The sequence below is a fragment of the Pteropus vampyrus genome, unplaced genomic scaffold (genome assembly GCF_000151845.1).
Source record: "Pteropus vampyrus isolate Shadow unplaced genomic scaffold, Pvam_2.0 Scaffold150, whole genome shotgun sequence".
Classification (NCBI taxonomy): domain Eukaryota; kingdom Metazoa; phylum Chordata; class Mammalia; order Chiroptera; family Pteropodidae; genus Pteropus; species Pteropus vampyrus.
The window spans coordinates 1050402-1069951 of NW_011888931.1; the positions used below are offsets into that span (position 1 = coordinate 1050402).

A 19550-nucleotide genomic window follows, 5' to 3' on the forward strand; every position below is an offset into this window, starting at 1 on the left:
GCTGCATTTACTACCAACAACGAAATATAAAGAATCTGAAATCTGTTCCTTCTTCTCCATTTCTATTAACACAGACCTAGTTTAAACTCTCGTCAGCTCTCATTAAGCCAACTACTTCTCAATGGCCTCCCTGCCTCCAGTCTTCTTCCCTTCAAATTTATTACCCACAACAGCTACCAGAGTAATCTATTAAACTTAACTAAAATCAAATCAGGCCTTTGCTTAAAACTCTTCAAAGACTTCCTAATGCACAAAATGAAAGATATAAGTGTAAGCTTCTAAAAATGGCATGAAAAACTTTCCATGATCTAGTTTTATACCTATCATTCTGTATCACTTATTTATGCTCCTACCAACACACATCTGCTTGTACTTCCAGAATACATCATACCATTTCTCACTAACGTGCCTTTATTCCTGTTCTCCCTCAGGTTGGTTCTCTGCTCCCATTCCCCTCTGCCTCCCTCACCTCGATTCTGATATGCAAACTCAATCCCTACCCCTCTACCTACCTCCCCCTCTCTTCCTCCCTCCCTCCCTCCCTCCTTCTTTATCTCTCTCTCTCTCATCCTCTAATATTCAGTTCAGATGTTATCTCTTCCAGTAATGCTTTCCTCAGACATTCTTTTCATTTCTCTATATTATAGTGATGGTACTACGTTACAAATATCTACTTTTGTGATTCTCCATCATCTGACTATGAGCTCTGTAAGTGCAGAACCACAGTTTTATCCATCATTATAGCTCTAGCAATTACCAGTTTCCACAACACAGTAGGCAATCATCAAATGCTTGTTACATTATATTAGCTAATCTCATACCAAGAATAATAAGCCATCAAGTACCAAATTCTTAAATTATGTAAAACTGAAAATGAAAAGTTAGGTGATTTTCCTTTCTGAATGTTAAATGCTATTACTAAAATGTTATCAATGGGTTTTAAAGATTAGCTGCAACTCCATTCAACAAAAATCAAACTTTTAAATTGCTACAGTTTATCTTCCAAACGGTTTCAAGTCTGTACCAAAAGAATAAGTTAATACTACATAAAATCTATCCCTAAGTATAACATCTGAAGGAAAGATATCTTGTGCCAAAAGCAACATGTGCTTGGTAGAGGAAATGAGTAACATGGAGACTTGAAGCCACCAATTAAATAACGTAATCATCCTAGAGATCTCATCTCATCCAAATTTTAAAGGAAAAAAATTTAATATAAATTTCTGTGGTCCTTAAATACATAAAAATAAATTATGGAGTTAACAAAGCAATTTTGCACTAATTTAAAAGATACAATCAAGAAATATTCCTCTGTCCACTGACAGACGAATGGATAAAGATATGGTGTGTGTGTGTACATATGTGTGTGTGTGTGTGTGTGTGTGTGTGTGTGTGTGTATATAAATCGAATATTACGCAGCAATAAAGAATAAAATCTTGCTACTTGCAAAAACATGGATGGATCTAGAAAGTATTATGCTAAGCGAAATAAGTCAGACAGAAAAAGACAAATACTTTATGGTTTCATTTATATACAGAATCTAAAAACAAAACAAAACAGACCTATAGAAACAGAGACCAAAGGAGTGGTTATCAGATGGGGGGGAGGATGGGTAAAAAGGGGAGTAAGAATATAGGCAGTAACATGTGGTAAGCTTGTATGGTGACAGATGATTACTAGAATTATTGGGGTGACCATATTGTAAGGTATAAAAGTGTCAAATCACTATACTGTACACCTAAAACTAATATAACCAATACGATTTTAAAAAAGAAATATTTCTTACTTTCTGAGAAACATTTCATGAAGGTTATATCCTAAAATCTCGAGGACTATATTTACTCTCCTGTGCTATGTTAATGTGAATTAATCTAAAACAATATAAATCACCATACATTATATGACCCAGTGTCCCTAGTAAAGAAGTGGGCAAATACCAGATGTGGGTGGAACACTGTCATAATTACCCAGAATTCTTTGTGAACGTCCCAAATTATTTGATGGTTAGAGCTATAAATTGCTATACATTTACATGTGTTCTTAAAGAATAAACGTCTTTAATTCAGCTGCAAGAGCCTTCTTTTATTTTAAAGTAAATAACTGCTTACAATATGCTACATATGTGCTTAATCTTACAAAAAAGAAAAACAGGATAATCAAGTAAAGTAGGAAATACTGCCTTTTGAAGAAGCTCTGAAAGTGTCTTTTGAAGAATCTCAGAAAGTGAATTACAGTTTAAGCTAAAAAGGAAAAATCAGTAAGTCATGTGTTCTACTGATAAAACCATGTGTCATTGAAAGTTAAGCTATTTGAAGTAGCTAACAAGAACAATGCAAAGAAAAGCTGAAATTCTAAGAGACAACATATATCATGAGCTTACAGCTATAGGATGCAATCTCTCAAGAACCTCTAAAGGCTCTAAAATGGAAACAGGGTTCGAAGTTGACCCAGGGGAAGACTTTCATGTAGTTATAAAACCCATGACTCTACATGGAAATTCTTGTAAGCTAAAACAGATTCTTAAGAGTGTGAACATCAATGGCTAAAGAACCACTGCTCTAAAGGATGTGTCTGATTCTTCTCTTTATCCCTGGTGTCTCACTTTCAAACATTACTATTAGCTTCTTCACAAATCACTTAAAATTGCCCAATTTTCTCTATTCACAGTCTAACTCTATTTTACTATAAGAATTTCCCAAAAGTATGTCATCATTCCTAAAGCAAATATTGCTTTCCCAAATTTATACATGGTACAGCTAAAATTTCTGATTTTAAATTATGACTTCATCAACTCATCTTAAGAAGGTCACTATCACCATTTGTACATATGGGTGTGCCTGCAATTAGATCAGCAGAGACTTTTACCTATCTACTTTTCTCATCTCATGAATATAGAAACACAAATTTCATTTAAGAGTAAACTTAATCAATGTCTAAAATATATCATTTACTAATCTTTTAACATTCTTAAAGAAATTATATAATAATTTCATCATAGTCTGACAAGACACTGGCAACCTTCAAAAATAGGACTTTATGTATTAAAAAATATAATGAAAAGATAGCATATTCCCCTTAGAGATCTACTTCATATGGTCTTTACAGCTTTATGGTTAACCAGATGGTATGGAACTAGGCTCCCTAGATTTGAATATAGGCTACACTTACGAGCTCTGCGATCTTAGGCAACCACCTCTCTGTGCCTCAGTTTCCTTACCTATAAAATGAGGATAATATCTTCCTCATAGGGTTTTAATCCAGATTAAATGAGTTAATATTTTTAAAGTGCTTAGAATAGTGCCTGACACATAAACACTATTGTGTTTGATAAATAAAGCAAAATGGTAATATTCTGAAATAAAATGTTACATCCACAAATGCAATTGTAAAAATTGACATAGTATATTTTAAATTAGAAAACTATAAGGCAATGCCTTTCTCAAACTTCTTAAAATGTGGTAAATAAACAAAAAATTTATAAAAGTAGAAAACCATGTAAATTTAATACTTAGAGAAATGTAAAAGAACTAAAATTGTCTGTACCCCTTGAAATCAATGGAGTATCGGAGTATCTCACACCCAAGGGTAGAAATTATTGTGCTCTATTAAATATCAGTAATTATTAATTTTAAATATTAATAATTAACCATGTTTATTATAAAAGTTTGATTTACCTTTACCTAATACATGTCCCTCTCCAAACTCACGTTATTCACTCATCCTTAAATTTTATATTTATCATTCCCTTTAAGAGTTGTATTTAATTTGTATCCTTAAATATATTGCTTCATTTTGCATGTTCTTGAATTTCATATAACTGGAACCATGCTATATATTCTATGTTTGTTTTGTTCCAGCATTATATTCCTGATATATTCCAAGTTGTTGAGCACAGGTGTAATCCATTCATTTTTAGTATTGTATAACATTTCATTGTATGAATACACCACTATTCAACCTACTGTTGATACATGTTGTTGTTTGTTATTATAAACAGTGCTGTATGAATAATGACATATATCACCTGATATCTCTGCAGAGAGGTTTCTCTAAGACATACTTCAGAATGGAAATACTGGATCACAGTGTATATGCCTCTTCAACTTGATTTAATAATGTCAATTTTTTTTTCTAGCAGATGTACCAATTAACATTACTACCAGCACTACCTAAATGTTCTAGTTGCTCCATATTCACATAAACAACTTCTAATTTTTGAGAATCTAGGAGGTATGAAATGCCTTCTCATTTGGTTTCAATACACATTTCCCTGATTATTTATGAGGGTATCATATATTATGCTTATTGGCCAAATGAGTTTACTCTTTTATGAAGTGCATGTTCAAGGCCTTTGCACTCAGTTTTCTATTAAGTTGTTTGTCTTTACTTTACTGTGTGGCAGAACTTTATATGTGCTAGATACTAAACCCCACTTTCTTTATGAAAACAAATGATTAATTTTGATGTGGTCATATTTACTAATATTTTGCTCTATGCAGTTATCATATTTTTTCATAGTCATGAAAATATTCTACTCTATGACCTTTAGAAAGTGTTATAGGTTTACCTTAACTATACTTTTACCTTATAGATTTAGATCTATAATCCAGCCCAACTGATTTCTCTAAATAATACGAAGTCATGGTCCAACTCAATTATTTTCATTTAATTATTGAAAAAAGCAGCCTGTCTCCACTGACCGACAATACCAATGCCATTATAGATCAAGTTTTCTTAATGAGGACCTTGTTATTATGCATTGGATATTTTGTCGAACTTGATAGTAATGTGTGGAGCTGGTACTTTTTTGTGAGAATATTATTCCTTTATATTTTAAGAATATCAGTTTTCTATTCCTTCTTGAGCCAAAGTGAGCTATATTTTTCTAAGTTGTTCATTTGATCTAAGCTTTTGATTATATTAAGATAATCATTCCTGAAATGTGCCATTAACATCCTCTTTTTCATTCCAAATACTACTTTTTTCACTTCATTTTTTGATAAATTTATCAGGGTGACATTGGTTAATAAATTTATATAGGTTTCAGTGTACAATTCAATAATACATCATGTGTATATTGCATTGTGTGTTCACCACCCAAAGTCAAATCTCCTTCCATCGCCATATAGTTGACCCCTTTTACCCTTAGCTATCTCTCCCCCTCCCCTCATTCCTTCTGGTAAGCAATAAGCTGTTGTTTGTGTCTATTAGTTTTTGTCTTATTCATTTGCTTTCAGCTTTATATTCCACATATGAGTGAAATAATATGGTTCTCAACTCTGACTTATTTTGCTTAGCATGATTCTCTCAAAATCCATCCATGTTGTTGCAAATGGCAGTATTTCATCTTTTCTTAAGGCTGAGTAATAATATTCCACTGTATACACATACCACATATTCTTTATGAACTTTTCTTTCCCTTGATTCATCTTGCCAGCCAGTTTCAATTTTGTTAGTCTTTTCAAATAATCTATTTTTAGCTGTATTGTTTACTCTCTGATTTACTTTTGTTTTCCATTTCATTAATATTTATTTCCTTTTAGCTTTAATTGGGGGAGTATTTTATTATTCTTCTAATTTTTTTTATTAAATTTATTGGGGTAACATTGCTTAATACAGTTATATAGGTTTCAAGTGTACAATTCAATAATATATCATATGTATTGTGTGTAGACCACGTGAAGTCAAATTTCCTTCCATCACTATATATTTAACCCCCTTTACCCTTCTAATTATTAAGAATGCAATTCTTTTTCAGCATTTATTCCCATAATGTGAAGTCTATAAATTTCCATAAAGTTTCACTTAAGCTATATCATACAAGTTCCTATAGTATTTTATTACTGTTAAATTATAAGTATTTTCTAATATTCCTTGCAAGTTTTTTGATTCATGATTTATTTGTAGATAATAAATCTTAATTTCCAAACATACAAAGAAATTATGTAGTGATAGTTAATGGCATTATGACCAGAAAATGCAGTATGATGCTAATTCATCAAAATTAGTTAAAACCAGCTGCATTTGATGAGAATGTTATCATTTTTTGTAAATGTCCCTTGCATACTTTAAAAAAATTTTAAGAATTTTTTAAAAGAATTCTCATACAATGTTCCATAAATGTCCATTACAGCAAGCTTGTAAATGCTGTTATTAAACTCTTCTGTATTTTTATTTTTCTCTGCTTGTTAAGAGAAAATATTTTACATAACTCATAATGCCAATGAATTTGCCTAACTCTTCTGTGGTCCTATTTTTTGCTCATTTTGAAAGTATATCATCATTCCTTTTATCCTTATTAGCAACCCTCACGCTCTAGGACATTTTTTTTCCCACTAAGATCAATTTTACATATTAATATAGCCACACAATCCAACCTCTCTTTAGTAAGTATTGTCAGGCATATCTTTATCATTTTTAGTTTTAAATTTCTTATATCCTTTTAAAGTATGTTTCTATATGAGCAGCATATAACTAGATTTTAGTTTTTTATACAATTTGACAATCATTTCTGTTAACTAGAGCATTTTGTCAACATATGCATTATAATTACTAATATATTTGCATTTACTGCTACTATGTTATTCTGTGCTTTCTACTTCTCTAATTTTTATCCTTTTTTTTTAGATTGAGTATTTCTTCTCATTCTATTTCCCTCTCTATTAGTTTAGAAGATATATTATAGATTTTTATTCCTTATTTCAGAATTCTTAACATGAATTCATAACTTACCAAAGTTTACGGCTAATCAATAATTTTACCCTCTCCCAAGTTTTCTACAGTATTTGTCCGTACCTACCCATATTTACCATTTCCTGTGTTCTTTATCCTTCTTACACCTGAGACCTTCTACCTGCAATGACTTACCTTATATGTGAGACTATGGTGATCAGAAACTCAGAGAATACAATGTTGGAAGTATGACCACTACTGTTCCCTGACTGCTGTCTCAACAAAATATGCTTAGGACATATGGCAATACCCAGGCTCTACAAAATTCAGATGAACATAAACAAGACAGGGGTTAGTGTGGCCGTGAAACCTTAAAATAGCTAACACCTTGCTTCCCTCCCCACATGCTTTATATGCCAAACGGACTGTCAAAGTCTGCCTTACTGCCCTACCATTTTTGAAGTTGGTATAGTAAAACTTCATACCCATCTATTACGAAAAAAAGAAAAGAGGATGCTCCCTACCAAAAAATTAACTTGACATGGTAAAAGTTATAATTATATAGCATTATATAACAAGTTTTACTAATGTCATACATGGTACATAAAGTAAGTTAACATATAAGTAAGTTACAATAAAGTATAAATGAATACTAACAAAATTAAGTTAGCTAAGCTTTAATTTTTTGACTAAAAATGTGTAGTATATAAGAGCATAAAAACTCCTTAATTAACATGTAAATTAGGTCACATGTGGACTATTTAGAAATCTGATATATAAATACTATTTTTTACATAAGAATTATTAGCTTAGTGTTTGAAGTATGATAAAGTGTATTTTCTCAGTACTTGGTGTTAAAAAAAAAAAGGCAGTGGTTTTACTCCATCTTGTAGCATATAGTGTAACTACCCAAAAAAGCTTGAATTTTTTTATTCAATAAGGTAAACATATACTAGGCCGAAAGCATTTTGAATGAAAAACATTCAGGTAAGCAAAGTTTTATTTGGAATCTTCAAGTTTTGTAGATGCCCAGTTATTTTAATGTAGACAATAAAATAGCCAGCTCACTCATTAGCCTTATTCATAAGGCAAACAGGTACTGGATCATGCCATCTGAAAGAACTGAAGGATCATCTAACTGTATGTTATAAAATATCTATGGTAGAGAGTTGGTATCAAAGTACATATAACAGGTTCACAAGATAGAGTGCTACACAGGACCATTAGTAAGTGCCAGAAATAATCTAGAAAATAATGTAGAAATATTAATCACAGAGGATCTTACATCTTTGGAGAATCATAATTACTAGCAATAAAACCATCTTATTTCTTAGGACTGTTAAGTCTATAATGCTTTTGTATGGGTTGCAATTTATTGATTTGGAAAGAAGAAATAAATAAAAATACACGATTTCTCACAAGAGTACAGAGCTCAGAAGTGCAGAGCCAACTCTAACCAAGGCACTTCTGTCTCTTGTAAAGTAAGCTTTTTATACTGATATTGATGGTGATGGTTGAAGAGAGTGGTGGCAGCACCATTTTAGAGCAAATACTATGTGACTCTATTAACAGTATAGTATATATAAGCAAAAACTCAAGAAAAACAGGACAAATAAGCTTTTATTTTTATATAGCTTTTCCCACTTTTAGTAAAGCAAGCATATATACTCTTAAATTTTTAATTATTTAACAATTGATACATAAAGAAGATAAAATGATGAATTACACAAATATAATCATATCACTCCTTGCTGTAAGACCTTTTGGCAACTTTCTGCAACTTCTAAGATAAAATCCAATCACAGCAATATAAAGCTTTTTTTCATTTGCTTCCTATCTAATTTTCCATCCTCATCTCTAGCCATTTTTCCACTCACCCCTACGGAGTTCAAACAAATGTGACTTGCATGTCCCACAATGCATGTGTGTGTATCTCATGCTTCTGCACATACCAGTTCCCTGTCTGGAATGTTATGTTATACATTTTACTAAAATAAGCTACACATATCCTTTAAGATTTGTCTATCCTTTCTATGTACGTGGAGCAGAATATCAAATCAGTTACCAAAGTATATTCTAAAGGTTTGTTTTCCTATTTTTCTTCCCTGCTACACTGTAAGCTCTTTAGGGCAAAATACCATCTTTCATCTTCATAGTATCATTGCCTAGCAATATTAATCCATCATATTCATTCTACAGATGTACAAATGCAGGCCCAAATAAACTGAATTATTTTCCTAATTTCATAGGCCAATTAATGGCAGATTTAATATTAGAATCTAAGATTGCTACCTCCCAGTTCAATGTTCTTTCTATAAATGCACCTAAGGATACCGGGTCAGGAGGAATTATGCATTGATATCTAGAATGTTCAAGCCGGATATAGAGCTAAACAGAATATTAAAAAAAAAAAAAAAGTGAGGGCTTTAAAAACAAAAATAAGACACAAATTACTTATAATGGTGTTTCAAGGAATAGGATGATGGTAAAAAGGAATACAGAAGTGAGATAGAAAAATATTATCTTAAAAATCAGAATTACATTCAAATTAGTGCAGTGACATATATGTTTTTCTTAGGAAATGAAAAAGACAAATATGAATGAATGAATGAATGAATAAATAAATAATGTATATATAATGAACTTCAAAGTAATGAAATATTTTTTCTTTAGCCACAACAAAATTAAGGGTAAAGTATATAGCTAAAAATCAACAAGACCAAGCATCTATGCCAAGATAACATGCATAATAATAATTAATGCCAAAGTAAGAGTAGCTTTATTTAGTGTATGTTATATTTTGGGGAAAAAAATAGATAATGGAAATAAGATTTTAGTTTAAATGAAAAATCGCCAATCTAAAAAGAATGGACTTAAAAAACTCAATTTACGAGTAAAAATAATAAATAACCAATTCAGATGTATGTGCTTTTAAATATTCATGAAATATAAGAAAACGAAGTCTAAGGGAATCTTACTTAGTCTTTCAAGTTAAACTTGGGGCAGAAGGGAGCAGGGCAGTAAAATTTTTAATCATTTATTCAACAAGTACTGAATGCCCACCATGTGCCAAGGGCATTGAGAAGCAATAAAGGGCAGTAGCTAAAAGCACAGATTCTAAAGCCAGACTAAATAGATTGAAACCCCTGTTCTACTGCTTATTAGCTGTGTGACCCTGGGTACATTATTTAATCTCTCTCTGCTGTTTCCTTATCTTTAAAAAGGGTCTAAAAATAGTAATAGGATTATTGTGAGAATCAAATGAGCTAATAAATGTAAAGCACTGAGAGCAGCACCTGGCATAGAGTAACATAATATAAGTGCAGTAGTTGCTACACACTCCATGCCATTACTACAACTACTACCACCACCTACTGGCATGCCAGGATGAGTAAGACAGTCTCCATTCTAAAGGAAACCATAGTAAGGTAGGGAAGATGACATAGAAACAAACTGTAACACAGAAGAATAAGTATAATTATAGAAATATAAAAGACAGATTTGCAGGTATAACAGAAGATAATTTTCTCAGACAAATGGAAAGGGGATTACAGAAAGCATTTCAGAAGAAGAAATACCAGAGATGAATTCCTGGTTCACCTTTAAAAATACACCAGAAAATATGGGGTAGGAAAAAGAAAATATATTTCAAGTATAAGGAACGAATGCATATTCAAAGGCATGGAAGAAAAAGCTTGTAGATACAGGAATCTATGGACAGTGGGTAGTAGATTAGTAGGTGGGAGCTGGTCAACAGATAGCTGGTAGTAGCAGCAGGCGTAGGATCATAAATGTGTCATGTAAGGATCTTAGTTTTATCTAGTAAGTTAATAAAGAACCAGGGAAGGGATTTAATTGGGAGAATGACTGAATCAGACTTTTTTTCTTAACAAAGATAATTTTGGCAGCAGCCTGCATGACAGAGAAGGCTGGAGAGAAGAGGCTAGTATAAGACTTCGGGTGAGGAGGATCCTAAAGCAGCAAAAATAGAAACGGAGAGGAAAAGATTGATTTGAGAGATATTGAGGAGTCGGAAATGACAGATCTGATTATCAGGTTATAAGAGGGAAGGTTAAGCCTAGGTTTTCACTTGGGAGTGTGAAACATTGGCGATGGCATTAACAAGATAATGAATGCAGAAGAAAAGCAAAACTAAATGGGAGATAAAAAGAATTAGTTCACCTTTGGACATGTAAAGTTTGAGAATCCTGCGGGATATATAGATGGAAAAGTTGCACAGACAACTGTATATACTTATTTTGAGCTCAGTCTAGTTCTGGGCAAGAGATAAAGATTTTGAAAACAGTGGCATATAGGTCATAGCTAAAAACTAAGGGTTGGGTTGGGTTAGATTTCTAGGCAGGGCATATCCAGTGAGAAGAGTAACAGCCCTAGGTAATACCAAAGAGGAAGCTCCAACAGAGAATGGAAAGAGATGAGAAAACAAGAGTAATAATATGGAAACTGAGAAAAAGCAATATCTTCCAGCAGAATCAACAAAATCAAATACAGGAAGTAGAATAAGATAAAGACTGAGAAAGGTTCACAGGACTTGGAGGTAACTAGAGACCTTTACTCTGCAGCTTCGGCAGAACAGCAGGGTGAAATCCTTATGCAAGGAGTTTAGAGATGCTTAAATAAATTTTCATGTCAAAAGAATAAAATTTTGTCCCTTAACGAACTCTAGATAAATGATAAATCCAAACAAATTCTATATGTAAAGATAAAGCGATGGAATGTAAAAAAAAAAAAAGAAAAAGAAAAAATTGGCATAGTCCTAAACTCATTGAAAACATGTAGAAATAAGAGACCATGAAGATGACATTCACATTCTGCTTAAGTATGGCCATTCTCTTTGGGTATGTTTTCCTGAAACTTTAGCCTTAATGAAGTATGTCTCCACGAATTTAAAATGTGTCAAGGATGTGAAAATTTTTGAAAATATTGACTGAGCACAATGCAACTCTCAATTGAAAAACATATAAAACCAGAAAGGTTGGATTTGTGTTACTCTACAGTCTGGAGTTTTGGTTCATAGCTGAGTTCTGGGGGAAAAAAAAAGAAAATTTAAATTTAAGTAGAAATTCTCATACTGAATTTTGATAAGATGATACGGATGAATCTCAAAAACATTGTTGTGCAAAAGAAGGCAGACAAGAGTACGTACTGTATGATTCTGTTTATATGAAACTTTAGACACAGTAAATCTAATCTCTAGTGGTCAAAAACAGATCATTGGTTGCCTGGACCAGAGGTGGAGAGGACTGACTGAGATGAGGTACAAGGGAACTTTGGGGGATGATGGAAATGTTCTATATCTTCACTGTGTTAGTGATTACACTTATAAGGATGTCAAAATTTATCAAAATGTACATGCATAATGGTGTACATCAATTAAACCTCAATAAATTTCTTAACACCCCCCCACACACACCCCCAAACAGGTTATGACTTTAACTGTTGTTTTAGGATTGCTCTGATCTATACCACAAAAACACAGTAAGACAATCATTTCTTAAATATATTCCAAACCAAATGAGTGTATGAAAAGCCATGTACTCCTTAGGCTTTTCAAATAGAGAATATAAAAGTTTAGCTCTCTTGGGGTTGGGTTCTTTGTTTTATGCAGCAAAATAACACTAGGACATTACCTTTGAAGTCCATGTCAATAATATACATAAAAGTAATATGGCGAAGTCTCTCTCAATACAAGGCCCCTTAAAAAGAATCCAAGGCAGCCTTCCTCAAGCTAAAAGATGTTATCACAAATAGCATTGATATGAAACTTCAGTGTGTATTACTATTCTATTACTGATTTAACTAACGGCTTTGTCCTTTGGTCCAGACCCACTAACCAATGATTAAGGTCAAAGCTGCAGACAATGAACAAATTTTACAACATTCCTTTAGATGGCAGTTATATTACAGTTAATATTGGAGGATAAGAAATTGTCATTTGATGCAAAATGTATTTAAAACAAACAACCTAATAAGTAAAGTTTTAAACAGCTACTGAATGCTTAAAACATGTATTAAGCACAGTGCTTCATAGGTCTCATTTAACCTTCCCAGCTCTGAGATTATCATCCCCAGTTTACATATGGGGAAATTCAAGCATAGGGAGACTAAGTAACTTAGTCAAGGTGATTCAGCTGGTACATTGTAAGATCAAACTAAACAATTAACCACTATATTTGCTTCTCTTAAGAAAGAAATGTTATATTCTAAAGATGAACTCAGATGCATTAAAGATCTAATTAGAAAAGTAAAACTATAAAACTATTAGAAGAATATCTTTGCAATTTATGGATTAGGATGGACTTCTTACCATACACAAAATCAAAATTTGATAGATTTAAATATATTAAGGACTCCTATACAATAGTCAAATCAACAGATAACTGACACACTGGGAAAAGAAAACCACCAAGGGATTACTCTCCCAAATACACAGGGAACTCAGGAAATCAATAAGAAGTGGAAACCCAACTGAAAATAAGGGCAAAGGATATGAATGGGCCAGACATGGAAATGAAAACCCAAATGGCTAGCAAGGATATGAAGAAATGATCAACCTCCCTGGCAAACAGAGAAACATATGAAAGCAGCCATGAGATTCTATTTAACCACTACCAAATTAGCAAAATGTAGGATGTTGTACAATACCAAAAACTGGCAATAATGTGAAATATTAGAAATTTTCATACACTGTTGGTAAGGAAAAAATTGTAGCCATTTTAGAATTTATCCAGCAGAACTTAGTGATATTAAATAGGAGACTAACCCGTAACTCAGCAATACCACGTCTGGATATATGTCCCCCAAGAAACTCTTCCACAGCCACTGGCAACATGTAGAAAGATGTTTATTACAGAATTATTTGTACCTAAAAGTTCCAGTCAACCTGGGCATCCATCATAAGAGGAAATGATAATTTGTGCTAGATGCAAACCATGAAATACCGCACATTTAGAAGCAATAAACTACATGTGCATACAGCCACATGAACAGATCTCAAACACGAGTGAAGTAAAATAGAGAGCAACACACACAAAGAACTCCATAAATTTACAAGGACACAGACAAGTACATAAATAAAAATACTGGATACAAGTGAGGTTTGGAAAGGACAGAGTAAATGAAAGTGGAGACTGGGAATGAAAAGAAAAAATTATAACCCAAAAAGTGGAGACTGGGAATGAAAAGAAAAAAGTATAACCAGTATACCTATAATACTAAACTAACTCTTTGCATGTAAACTGTTTTAAGAGGTAATAGTTGCATTTACAGACTTAGGCAAATGGATCAGAAATTCCTTTTTCTGAGATGACCGAACATTTTACACAATACATTTTGGTTTTAATTACGATAAACCTGAAAATTCATGGCATCTAGTTCTTGCTTATTACCAACACAGATAAATATGTTCAAAATGGTCTAATAAAAGAAATATTGAGCTATGAACCTGAAAAGCTGTAACCTAGTCCAAGCTAACTAGTAATAGAAACCTGGAAAAGTCCTTTTACCTCTGAACCTGTTTGCTTATCTGCACAAATGGATTTGGATGATTCTCCCAAATCCCTCCAGTTCCAAAATTATTTCTTTTATTTTCTTAATTAATATTTATTCATATGAAGTTATTTTCTCTCCTCCAACTACTCTCTCTCTGCCTCCTCCAACCTCCCCTCCCAAAAAAAAAGTTAAAAACAAGCGTATCAAGAGATTTAGAAAAGTTATGTAGTATTAGGAGTGAATTAGTAACTTAGTTTTGGAGGGTAGAAGGGAGAAAATGTTAAAGAGATACAGTGATTTTCACAACCTTTTCAAGTATCTAAGGCAAACTAAAGTTAACCTGAGTCCAAGTGGAGACAATCTACTCGTTAAGGGATTTTACCATATGCTCTTCCACAAGTCACTATTTCCAATTCTAAAAACACATGGTAAAGTTCTTACCTAGCTTCTACTTGAAGGCTATAAATTTCAGCTTATTTGTATCAATTTTCAGATAAAAAATGATCTTTAAAGGTCTCTTCCATATTAAAAAAAAGATTCTGAGAATGATTTTTTTTTAAGATTCCAAGAGAATGATTTTTTTAAATCAACAAACTACTCACGCTAAGCATTTAACAAAAAAGCAAATAAACAAAGAAACACTCAGATAGTACTGTGAATTAAATAGATATAAAGATCTTAAGGATAAGGAAATTTAGGATATACTGTAGGCTGGTGAACATAAAATTAGAGTACTTAAAATACCTAAAAACTAAAATTAGAATATTTAAAATACCTAAAAATGTGAAATTAGAATTTTTTAAAGAGAAAATAGGAATTTCAATTATTCTTAGAATACAACAATAAACATGAGAAAGTGACATCATTCCCATATTTAGCTTCCATTCACATTTAATTTTAAATATGGATGGGGGAGGGTGTAGAGGGGAGTGGGAATTAAGAGGTCACAAAACATCTGTTACTAATAATTCCAGCACAGATGTAGTTGTTACTGCAAAAGAGATGATGAAGGTTTTCCCAGGTTGCCATACTATAACATTAGTCTTCCACCAACAGCCATAGTTTATACCTCAAACTCCACATATCAATCTCAGTAAATATATAAAGTTGATTATGAGGAGAAATGTACATATGAACAGATAAATGTAATCTGTATGAATACAGAGCAAATGTATTAAATAAGAAAATGACGGAAGAAACAAGTGAGGGAAAAAAATAACTTCTTAAAAGATGAAATATCAAGAATCTAAAAATGTTTCATAGCTATAACACACATATAGACAGGAACTTGGCTCTTTTTGCCCTCCCTTTTGGAATCTTTCAAATTATCTACACACACCTAAATGATATGCTCTAAAATATGTATTAACAAAATTAATGAAGTGAGTTCTAAATATTATTTTCTCTGAAAACAATCTTAAGGCAAATTTTACTTATCAGAAAGCGTTTTGCTATTTAAGTAGTATAATATATTGCCATATTTTCAAGCAACCCAATTTCAGGTTAACAAGCAACATAACCCCCCTCCATCAAGGTTAAAATCTAGACATGCTCACACCATAATGAAAATTTTTATTTGGTAAAACTGATGTCCTAAGAATGCTCCCTTTAGGAATACAATCCTCAAAACACAGTCCCATACATAAAAAAGATAATTTCCTATAGCAATGCCTGTATAATAGATCAGATTTGCTTTTAACTTGGGCTGCTATGTGTATATCTATTTATTTTCTACTTTTAGCTTAAATCTAGTTCAATGATTATTTAGCAGATACTATGTACAACATGTGGCCTTTTAAAAGTATTTTTAAAAACTATTTTATTATACTTCCTAAACAGGGTACTTTTCTAATTTTCTTTCAACAAGCTTTTATTTTAGCTTATATTTGTATTATAAATTAACATGCATTTCTCCATGAATTAGTGATCAAGCTGCAAAGATTAAGAAATCTTTTCCAATCCTAAATACTATTTCTACAATTTCATCAAGTCCTCTAACCTCTCATTGCACTTTTGCACACTAATGTATATCTTCTTCCTAAATCTGCATGATTTTTCTTCTCCTCTACTGCAATTCAATACAGGTAGTTAAGAGAAGCTAATAATATAATTCCACATGATATTGCATCTATGTTTACATCTGGCTCTAATCATATGCTTAAAAGTAACCTATACAGGGGAAAGCAAAAAAGGGGAAAAGATAAAAACAAAACTATGAGAAATAGTTATGCTATTATTTAAAAAATATTCCCATTTTGATAGAACTTTCTCACCACATGCTTCAAAGCGACTAAAACTGCAAACATAGGGTATGCTATTTCAAAATTACTGGATACTAAAGAAAGAAAAAAGTACTAACAAAATACTTCAGATGCTTTTATATCAGTGTCATCTTAACAAGTGATTAATCCTTTCACTTTATAAGATAATTTAAGTTTTGCTCCATGCTACAATTATGTATATCACGGCTTTGTGGTAAAACTCCTCAGTTAATTAAAAAAAAAAAAAGTAAGTGAATTGCACCTGGTCACTACTGAAAAAGGATAATGCCCAATTCAAGAAATATCTGTCAGGAAATGTAAAACTATATTCTCTCTCTCAGAATCATGACGTACTAAAATGAGAAATTCACACAGGTAATTCTACCTAATTCCAGATAAACAGTATTACTATTGCATTATGAACATGCATTTATGTCAAGCGCATGTTCATAATGCAATAGTATAAATGTACACATTTATAGAATCATTAAAAATAATTAGGGAGATAAATACTTCAAACATCTGACCAATGAAAGGCTTCCAAAAGTTTACAGTTATATTAACTTAAGTATTTAAGGACACAAACCAAAAAGACAACTAAATTCATTAAGTCTTGCGCTATTATTTATAGGTAAAAGTTATATTAATTTACATAGCTTGTTGAAAAGGATTCTTTTACTACAAGCATACAATTAACAATTGAGACTTTTTCACTGCATTTAAAATCTCTAAACAAATTTATATTCCTTAATTTACAACTGGTAAAATTAAAATTTAGACATTACCTGATTCTGATTCTTAACTAGACAGAAAAGATATAATCTAAAAATCACTAACATCTGAGTGACTTGCTGGTTAACACCTTCCTTCATTAGTAGTTGTCTGCCAACCTATGCATAATTTAAGTCTATATGTGTTATGAAAAATAATTACATAGTATTATTAATCAATTAGTTGCAATTTTTCTTACCATATTTACTCATTTACATCTTTTAATGTCTAAAAATGTCTTTTCTCAGGGTTCTTACTATGAATAAAAAAGATTAAATAGTAGCTATGCAAAATTAATGACCCAATCATTACATGTTCTCCAAAACATAAAACATTTTTCTAAAAAGCAGTAATACGACTTGTCTAAAGCAAAACTAAATTGACAACAATCTCAATTTCAAGATTTAAAAAGATCAAATTTATAAAATTGTTCGAGTTCAAACATTCCTACCTCTTTCCAGTCTTAGCAGACTAGAAAAGGCTAATGCTTAATTTACCCAAGGCTAGTATGAAATAACAGTAAGACTCAGAATTACACGAAAGGTCCCAATCAACAGGAGATAAACAGACTTATGGTACTACTACACCAATATCATTTTTGTTAGCATCCTCTACTGGTGGATTCCAAAGACAGCAAGTGAAAATGGTAAAAATGACAAAGATATGTACCTGCTATTCCATCTAAAGTAAATTAATCAGCAAGAGGTCATTAGTAGCCAGAGTACATTTCTCCAAAAATACATACATACATACATACATACATACATACATACATACATACATACATACATACATACAGAAAACCACACAGAGAATATAAGTGAAAAAATGAGAAGAAAGGCCTTTAAAATATAGCAAAACATTACATTATAAACGATAAAAAACTGATTAAAGAAATTCTAATGCCAATCTTTTATAGACAACTATCATCATTACCATGAAGTTACTATATAAGGTTTGATGCTTTGGCCACACCTTGCTCAACTGGCTTACCCCTATCAAGTTACATTACTTGATTCTCCCATTAATATCCCACTCTGCAGATATACTCCAGAGAGAAAATTAAAATATTTTACTGGAGGATTAGCAGTTAAATCTGCCTACCTTATTTTAAAATGAACAAAAAATTATATATAACATCAAGTATCTCTATGACTACCTGCCACCGTATACATCCTTTATTCCTTCATTAAAAAAGATTTAAGAGTTCACATTTTTCCCAGCAATTCGCTCCAATAAACAACTGCAACTTAAATATAATTGCGTTGCTAAGAAATATCAACCAGCACCTACCGTGAGGTTTCACAACACAATGGCATATAACTTCATTTCTAATTTGCAAATTATAAGACTTAATCAAATAGCATGGCGGTAATCATCGGCAATGGATGAAATGCATTTGAGAACAAAAAGAAAAACAAGGACAGAGCCAAAAGTGAAGAAAATGGAAGATACCTGTAGTAGTATAGTGCTATCTTAAACACCTTTTGTTTTCTGAGTAATGCATACTGCAGAAAAGACATTTTGTGCTAAACAGCCCCAAATCTGTTTTTCTAATATTAAACACAAAGGAAAAACACTGACAGCAAGCGTGGTAAATAAATCCCTCCCTTGAGAATGAAAGCAGCAGACAGGAGGGGGCTGACATACATGCAGGAGAAAACTAAACACCATCTTTTTTCTACCTGCACAAGTTGCCATTTGCTGCAGCGACCGAGAACCTCTTTTTCCTGTTGATTTCAAGTACCTTTCAGGATAGCTTTTTTCCCCTTAAGTCATCTGTTGATATGCCTTATGGGTGTAATATTCATATCACGGTATCTTTAGGAGAGAAATCCATTCTTTCCTGCTCAGGTAAACATGTTTACAGCAGCTGCACAGACGCTGGGTGGTTCAGACTCACATGTCACACACATGTCGTCAGCAACAAGAAAAGCCCCTTTCTATGGCGATGAACATTTTAAATAAGGTAAAAAGCGAAGAGCCCTTTCTGAACCAACTTACCTTTCATAAAGCCACATCAGCAACAGCGGCAACAGCTCAATACAGAACACACACTATTTGACGCTAAAACAGGAAATTAAAAACGCAATAGCCTTTGCTCCGCTCCTTGCTCCTTGCTGAAACAAGTCATCTCTCCACAACGAGGATACAAAATATTAACTGATAGACGCTTTTAAATGCAAATGTTTATTTGAATAACTAAATCATTCATGAACGCAATGATTTTAATGTCGACTCATAAATTAAAAATATGTTTACGATTGGAAGGAAACGTCTTTAAAGCAGCTTAAAATCTTCGTATCTGCTTCTAGACAGGAAATCCCACACAA

At 32.3% G+C, this 19550-nt stretch overlaps 1 protein-coding gene across 1 annotated transcript in view; it reads right to left on the reverse strand.

Moving 5' to 3' along the window:
- The window catches only part of ZEB1 (zinc finger E-box binding homeobox 1), a 170019-nt gene that overhangs the window by 148472 nt on the left and 1997 nt on the right, over positions 1-19550 (reverse strand). The gene's annotated exons all lie outside the window — the stretch shown is intronic.